This window comes from Lathyrus oleraceus, chromosome 7 (assembly GCF_024323335.1).
Source record: "Lathyrus oleraceus cultivar Zhongwan6 chromosome 7, CAAS_Psat_ZW6_1.0, whole genome shotgun sequence".
In the NCBI taxonomy this organism is placed as follows: domain Eukaryota; kingdom Viridiplantae; phylum Streptophyta; class Magnoliopsida; order Fabales; family Fabaceae; genus Lathyrus; species Lathyrus oleraceus.
In genome coordinates, this window is record NC_066585.1 from 354,869,417 (window position 1) to 354,877,723 (window position 8,307).

Genomic DNA, 8,307 nt, shown 5'->3' on the forward strand with positions numbered 1-8,307 from the left:
GCAGTGTCCAGGCCATCTGATCCTTGGTCCTTGTTCTAATCCCGTCCCTCCATTCTAATTACCACGTGTGTATGTGCGCTGACTTTGGAACATGGTGGGTAGCGTGTGTTGGCCATCAGATCTGCCACCTCAATTAATGAGGGAGATTTGATGGCCCTTGTTTTTTTTAGTTAATTAATTTTCTGTTTTAATATTTTAAATACCATTTTCTTATTAAATTCATTATTAATACAAAAAATATGGGATTTTCACCAAAAAGTTTCAAGTATTTTCCTCTTCCACTTTCTGAATTAAAATATTTTTTTGGATTGGATTTGATATTTTTAGTGAATTTAATGGTTTTTGACTTTTTTTTATTGATTTTAATTACTTTTGACTTTTCAAAAATGCAAAAAAAAATAGTCTAAGGTCCTTTGACCTTGTTTGACCTATGATAAATACCTTGGCCATTTATTTGGTGATTTGAAAGGATTTGAGGTTTTTCATCTTTTAAAAATGCATTTTGATTCATTTAAAAATAGAATTAAATTTGTTTAATTGTTTAAATATTTTGTTGAGCTATTTGTTTGACTTTTTGTTGACTCATCTTTTATTTGTCCTTGATCTTGGTTGAATTGGACTTCAATTTGATCAATGCTATTGGATTTAGGGGGTTGATGAAGTTTGAACTTCACCCCTCAAGATGAATGGATATAATTGGTCAAATGAATTTCATCTCTTGATCAATTTGAGATTCTTTTCACTTCATCTCTTCATCTTCATCTCCCTCTTCCTCAATCCCTCTTTGACAAATGATTTCTCTAAATATCAAATACTAGTAGATTCATCAATGACCTTGTGTCAGATGAATCAACATGAGGCTGATTGAGATAGGTCCATCCCATTTTATTTTTGTGTGTGGTATGCTTTAGGAGCTTGGTCATTATACCTTGTCTCTAGCATGCATTAACACCAATATTTTTATTATCCGGCCTCTAATAGTTGTGAGTTCTACATAAGTTCAATTACGATTGCTTAACATAGAGCTAAATTTGTCCCAAAGACATGGCATTTTTGTAAGTGAGATTGTACGTCTCCCATTCCTCATGGTATTGTGTGAAGATTTAACCTTTTTTCCATTTTTTGGGAACTGGTGGCATACTTGATGATTTATCCAAGTTGGAGCCCTTCTCATAGATGATGTCTTGGTTCATATCTTCATGCTTGTGAGTGGATGGTTGAGTATTCTCCAAAAAATGACTTAAACCATTCTCTTCTCTCACTAACATTGACTAACATCTTTTATATTGACTTTATTTTAATGCAATTTACTTTAATGCAATTTAAATTTATGTACTTTATCATCCATTTGACATTTACATTTCATGCAACTTGTTTATGTTTCAGTCATTTTCACTTTGCTCACTTGAGCCATATTGTGTCGTTGTATTATATTGTGATTTTGATTTTGATTTGTTTGTGGTCTTAGGACCTTTAAAATACCTAATAAAAACAAAAACCTTAAAAAATGCATTGGTGGATTCCTGGACCTCTGTCTGAGACTTGATTTGAACTTATGGACTTGGAGTAGGCAACATCCCTATGCTTTGAAGGAAACTTGGCCAATGCCATCATTCCGAGACCTTTCCTGGCCAATGTCATTCATCTGATACAAGCCTTGGGAACTCTTTGGTTTATCTTTTATACTTTGTCTCGGTGCTTAAGTTGTTATTTTTAATCTTATTGACATTATCTAATGCTTGTCTATGTGAGAATGTTTCAAGGGATATTCATTTGATACATTTGAAGTACATTGAAGACAACTTGCTTTTGGAGTGCTTGTTTGGATGTTTGACTATCTTTATTTGATGCCATTGGTCTTCATATTAATTTCTTCGATGGTTATGCTTGTTGCTTGCTTAAAAGTTAAAAGGAAATGGGTTTCTATTTGACATTCTTGTCTAGGATAGTCCCTTCATCTCCTCCTCCTTCTTTAATTTCAAAATCTCTCCCTCGTTTTCAAAAAAAACTTTCATTGTTTCTTATTTTTAAATTAAACTTGTTTTAATAAGTAGAAACCTTGGCCTTATGCCATTGATTTTCAAAATATTTTCTTAATCAAACTTGTAAATGAACTTAATTATATTGACTTTAATTTCAAAAGACAAAAAGAATTAACAACTTCATCTAATCCTTTTGGCCATTTTGTGCCTTTTTTTCTTTTAAACTTTTCAAAAGAGAGCATTTAGATTTGAGTTATCTTTGGTTGAGATATAATTATCCCATTCCATGATATATTGATTGTAAGTCTTTCCATTTATTAGGGGTTAATGGCATACTTGTTGATTGAATCCATGTTGGAGCCCTCTCTCTTAAATATTGTAAAGCTCTCATTATCGATGGATGTTTGGTTGAGTAATATCCCTTTAATAACAAAATATCATTAAGCTTTTGTTAAAATCAATCCACCTATCTTTGAAATTTTTACCACAAACTACGAGGGTTTGATCCCTCATTTTCATGTTGGTATGTAGGCATAAGACCGAAGGTCTTGTCAAACACAAAAAATGTAAATAATGAATTCTTTTCTCATCCCCTCATTCTATATTTTCTAGCAAACATCTTTTTCAACCAAAACACTTGCACACAAAAAGGGCTCCCTAGGAGTACCTAGGACACTTTGGGTTATAATACATTCCCTCTGTATAACCAACCCCCTTACCTATAATCTCTAACATTTTATTAGTTTTGATTTGAAAACTTATTATCTTTGGGTTTTGTTTGTACTTTTCCCTTTTCCTTTAGAAACAATAAAAGCGCGATGACGGCTCTGGTTTTATTGACATTGAGCTAACCAAAACCTCAATGGTCATGAATTTACCGCTACAGAAAAAAAGTGGCGACTCTGCTGAAGAGTAGTCCTCGATGGGTTTATCCTACTTTTGTGTGTATTATATTTGTTGATTATTGATGTTTGATGTTTGTATATATTGTTTGTGTGATACTTTCTATCTGTTGCACTTGGTGATCATTGTGTTGTGAAATAAGTTCTAACCCGAACTTGAGTGAAATCTAAGATATGAGGGTGGTATAGTCATGTTGGCTTTGAAGGAGTAGTCCTGAAAGAGTTGACATGAGATCTCCCACTCAGTGGAAACCCTTTGGAGTTACTGAGCACCGTAGAACATTTAACCCAACTTGGCCTATTCAGGACGTAGTACGGAGACTGTTCAAGTGTAGACTTGATAACATTTATTACCCGATACTACACTCAGACGAGTTTCTCCTAAGAATACTATGGGTTGATGAGTCAGTCATCCAAACCTATAGTATCCGATAGATGAGACCACGACTCAAGGAACGTTTTAGAACATGATATATAGGTTTTTATCCTTAGTACACTCCTTTGGTATGGTTCTTAACCTGACTCTATGCTTGTGACTCGCAACAAACCCTTTGATTCCCGGTTGACCCGATCAGTCTCATCAATATCAATGGAACTTGGGTGTTGATAAGTGTAATACCCCAAAATTTACCCTTCATTTTTTGGAAGCATGGGATTATGTTTCACACTACATTAGCATCATACTAGGTCATACTCATTGCATACTGCATTAGTGACATGGAAATCAGGGTTTGAATGATCACTCCTTAACAGAAGGAGCCCACACAAAGCAAGACTGAGAATCGAACTTCATTCTCCAAATATACAAGTCTCAAGGTGGTCCAGGTATCTTATGGTGGTCTACAGTTTATCAATGAAGGATTCAGAGCTCTCAGAATGTGCATCTGGATTTAATCAGGAAACTAGGGTTTCATGGCTATCTGCAACAGGCAATGTTTGATTGGAAGTAGAGAGGATCATTCATGTCATGATTATAGAGGCATATTGGCCTAAGAAGATCCACAATTATCTCAGAAAGATCCATTGGCAAGCAGTGCAATCAGTGCCAGATCAATTTTTCCCTAAACTAGGGTTTGGTATAAAATCAGTTTATTTCTGATTCCTTGGGAGAAACTCTTCTCCATGGCCCTCAATATGTCCACAAGGGTCTACATACAAAAAAATCAGCTCTTCATTTGAGCCAGCGGTGCTTCAATTGATCAATGGAATCAGGAATCAGACAGTTTGGGAAAAGTCAATTGTGGGGCCAGAAAAGTCAACTCCTGACATTTTGAAAGTGGAATCTCAAAATTCATGCCTAAGGGAGCCTACATGTGAAATTTTATCAAGTTTGGATCATGGATTCATCATTTAATCAGGAGTTGGAAAAGTTACTAAGTTTGGAAATAGTTGACTTTCCATTTAGGGCAAGTTTTTATGATTGTTGCACCCACTTTAAGCCTATTTTCCACCACGATGCAAGCTCCATTTGAAAATTTCTCCAACATGAAAGTTGTTCCTCTTGTTCCAAGCTTTCTATAGATATAAAGTTTGTTTCATTTGGATTAAAATTGAGAAAGTTATGTTTGGTCAAAGTGAGACATTATTTTAGAACACTTAGAAAATTTTCGAAGTCCAAAATCTTCAAGATTTGTCAAGACTTATGGGCCAGTTTTCTTGCACTTCAAGGCATCTTTTGAAAATACTTTCTTCATACAATTGTACCTTGCCATGTCCTCTTTCACATCCTTTTGGAATCATCCCATTTGGATCATTGGTTTGGGAGATGCACTCATCTAAAGTTGGCATCATGAACTGAATTTTTAGGCAGCATTTAGGCCAAACTGGGCCAGCCATTTTGCAGATGATGAGACACGATTTCATGGCCATTTTTCACCTCTTTCCATTCATCATTTCAACTTGTGTTCAACATGAAAGATGTTAAGCTCCATGCCCTCTTCCTACTGTTTTCATTGCCTTGCCATTTGGTCATGTAGACATCAAGATACAAGGTCACAAAGTCACCCTGTTGGACTGTTTTTATGCTGTAGCCAAACCAGACCAATAATGCAGCAGACCAAGCATACCAGCACATGCACTCTTTACCTTATTTGGCCATGTACTTTTGTTGTCAACTCACTTAAGTTTTGCCATAATTAGAAGTTTGCTCATACACCTCACTTTGGCACCTTTTGTTCATGGATCCAAACCAAACATTGCAAGCCCATTAGGGACACCTTGAGCCTACATATTTAAGACATCAAAACCCTAATCTGAAGGGTGGCTGCTACTATTTTCGAGCAAGGGCAAGGCTGGACTCCATTTCCATTTTCAAAGTTCTCAAAGCACAAGCAGCAGCATTATTCTTCTTCTATCTTCTCCACCACCAAGAAGCAGTGGACTATTTTCCACTAGGTAACCTCCTTATCCCAACCTTCCATGGCCATGAATATCATGCTTGCTCATTACTGTTTTTCATGCTTTCCATGCTTATGCTTACTATTGTTTTTTTCATGCTATTGCCATGTTTGTATCATGCTGTTTTTCCATGTTAACATCGTGCCCTACTTGTGTATGAAGCCCTCAACATGAGGCATTACCATTAAGTTTGAATGTGTGCTATTGTTTTCTGCTCATGCCGTGTTCACATGCTCCCCTTGTTGTTCACTTTTCTCTATGCTAAAGTCCTTATTTTTAATGAAATAAAACACCATGATGTTCTACTCGTTCCATACTAGAACTTTGCTTTTTACTTCATCCCATTTGGTGAGCCATAGCATGAGAAATCTTGTGTGGAAGATGGAAGAAGTTACCTGCGTTTTTCACGCGTTTTAGTGCATGGCCCTAGGGTTTCTTACGTTGCATGAAAGAGACGATACGTGTCGTCTTCGTGGCCCTTAGATCGTGCGTGTTTCTCTTAATCTCGTCCGCCCATTCGCCTATTTTGTCTTTAGTGACTTAATGATTATTGACCGGTCGATGAACATGTTACATGGTTTAATAAACAGTACATTTATTTTCCTTGTCACGCTGGAATATTCCGCTTAGACCGGGCCTTGGCGCTCCATCTGCTGTCCACACCCCACTTCATGGCCCATAATCCATTCACACTTATTTTCTATTTTCATTTTTCTAAATTCTTATTTTTTTTATTTTCTGTTTTGCTTTTTTATTAATAAAAATATTTTATTTATTCATAGCTTAAATTTATTTTTAACTTCTGATTTTTGGGATGAGGGTTAACCAATGTCTCATGGTCAACCTGACCTTTTATTGGAATTTTATTTCCCATTTTTAATTTATTTTGGATTTATTTTTGACCTATTTTGCTTGGTTGACTTTTCATTTGACTTCTGTTTTATTTCAATTAATTTATACACTAATTCACATTATTTTTAAAATCTTTTTGGGGGATGATGATGTCCTCCCACGTTAGATAGTTTAATTTTTCATAATTTTCTTGATTAATTTACTATTTATTTCATATTTTTTAAGTTGACTTGACTTTTCAATTGACTTTTCTATGATTGATGTTTGACTTAGGGATTGCTTAGGGCAATTGAAGAGATCTTTTGATCATCCCTTGTTCATCTCATATGCCATGCATTAGAGGCCTTTCATCTTGATTTTATTTGATCTTTGCATCATTTCCCGATTAAATTATTCAGTGATCCTTTGTGTGCATAGTTTCACCTGTCTGATTCATCTGATATTTTTTATACTTGTTTCTTTCATCCATGTTCACTATTGTTTGATTGTTTAACATGTTCATACTCTCATGCATTGTTTAATGCTCCATTATTTGATTCTTTGATTCAATTATATACTTGTTCATATGTCTTATTGTTTGATAATTGTTGCCTACTTGTATGATGTATGAGGCATATATTTTTATTTTGTGATTGCCATGAACAACCCCCATTCCTAACAAATGTACCCCTCTCCCATGAAGTGTATAATGTTTATTATTTCATTCTTTATTCATCTGTTAATACAAGAATTAAAACTAACATCCGATAACCATTTCAAAACAAGATCAAAAGCTCGATCCAACATCGAGTATTCATTTTCAAACTTAACAGAACCAGAACATATTCATCCATCCTTTTGTAAGTCGATTGCTTGAGGCATCTCCATTTCTCTTGTAAGTCGATTGCTCCAGGCATCTTCGTCTACCTTGTAAGTCGATTGCTTCTGGCATCGCCATCTACCCTTATCCCTGGTTCCTCTCCTTGCTCCATCCGTCGACTCTTGTTCCATTTAGGTAGCACCCATTAGGTAGAAACCCTTTGTATGATAACATAGGTAGGATTCCTTCTCTCTTTGTATGATAACATAGGTATAATTCCCTCTCTCTTTGTATGATAATATAGGTAGGATTCCCTCATTCTTTTACATGATAACATAGGTAGAATTCCCTTATTCTTTGCATGCTAACATTAGGTAGATGTTCCCATTTGTAAATCCTAACACATAGGTCCCCATTGCATGAAAACTCTAGGGCAGAGCTTCCCCATTTTTAGACCTTCCGTGCGTCTCCAATCATGTGGCATGTCATTCCGTCCTATTGCAAAGAGGTAACTGCCTAAGACTCGATTCAGCGAGCTGCGACACCTGCTGCAAGGATGTGAACACATTGCCCACTCTCCTTTGACACAACTGGTGTCCTCCTTTGTAAGTCCATGTTCAGATGGAAATCCTTAACCCCTAGTTAGCCGAACTACGATAACTTTGATTCTCATGTTCATATGAGATACGTAGGCACAAGATGCGATGTCTTGCCGAGTTTTTTGACTGACAACTAACAACTAATCCTTCTTTGCTTTCGCCCTCGTTGCGATTCTTTTTCACTCGCCCTCGTTGCGATCGAGACCTTCCCTTTCTCTTGCCCTAGTTGCAATCGAGACCCTTGTTCCCGTAGTTAGCTGAACTACATTTTGCTCTGATTCTCATTCCAGATGGGATACGTCGGCATAAGATGCGATGTCTTAGCGAGCACACATCTCTTTCACCCATAGGTAGCTGAGCTACGAAGACTCTGATTCTCATATTCAGATGAGATACGTATGCAGTGGATGTGACATCCGTGCGAGTCATTTTCTTTTGACCCTTCTTTTAGTAAATAGTACCTTAGATAAACACACACCCTTTAGACAAGAACAACAAGAGTGGATCCCTTTGCATAATCGACTCCCGAACCCAAGATTTGGTTGCGAGACCTTGTCTTTTCCTTTCTTTTTCTTCAGGTTTTCTTCGAGCATTTCCTTTCCCTCCTTTGGGATAAATAACGCACGGTGGCGACTCTTCTGTCATTTCTTCTTTCGCCGGTTGTTTTTTTTGCATCATCTATTTTTTTTAGGTTGCGACAGCTGGCGACTCTGCTGGGGACCCGGTTTTCCCTAAGCGAGTCCCTCCTAGCTTTTGTAGGTTTCTTATTTGTTGGG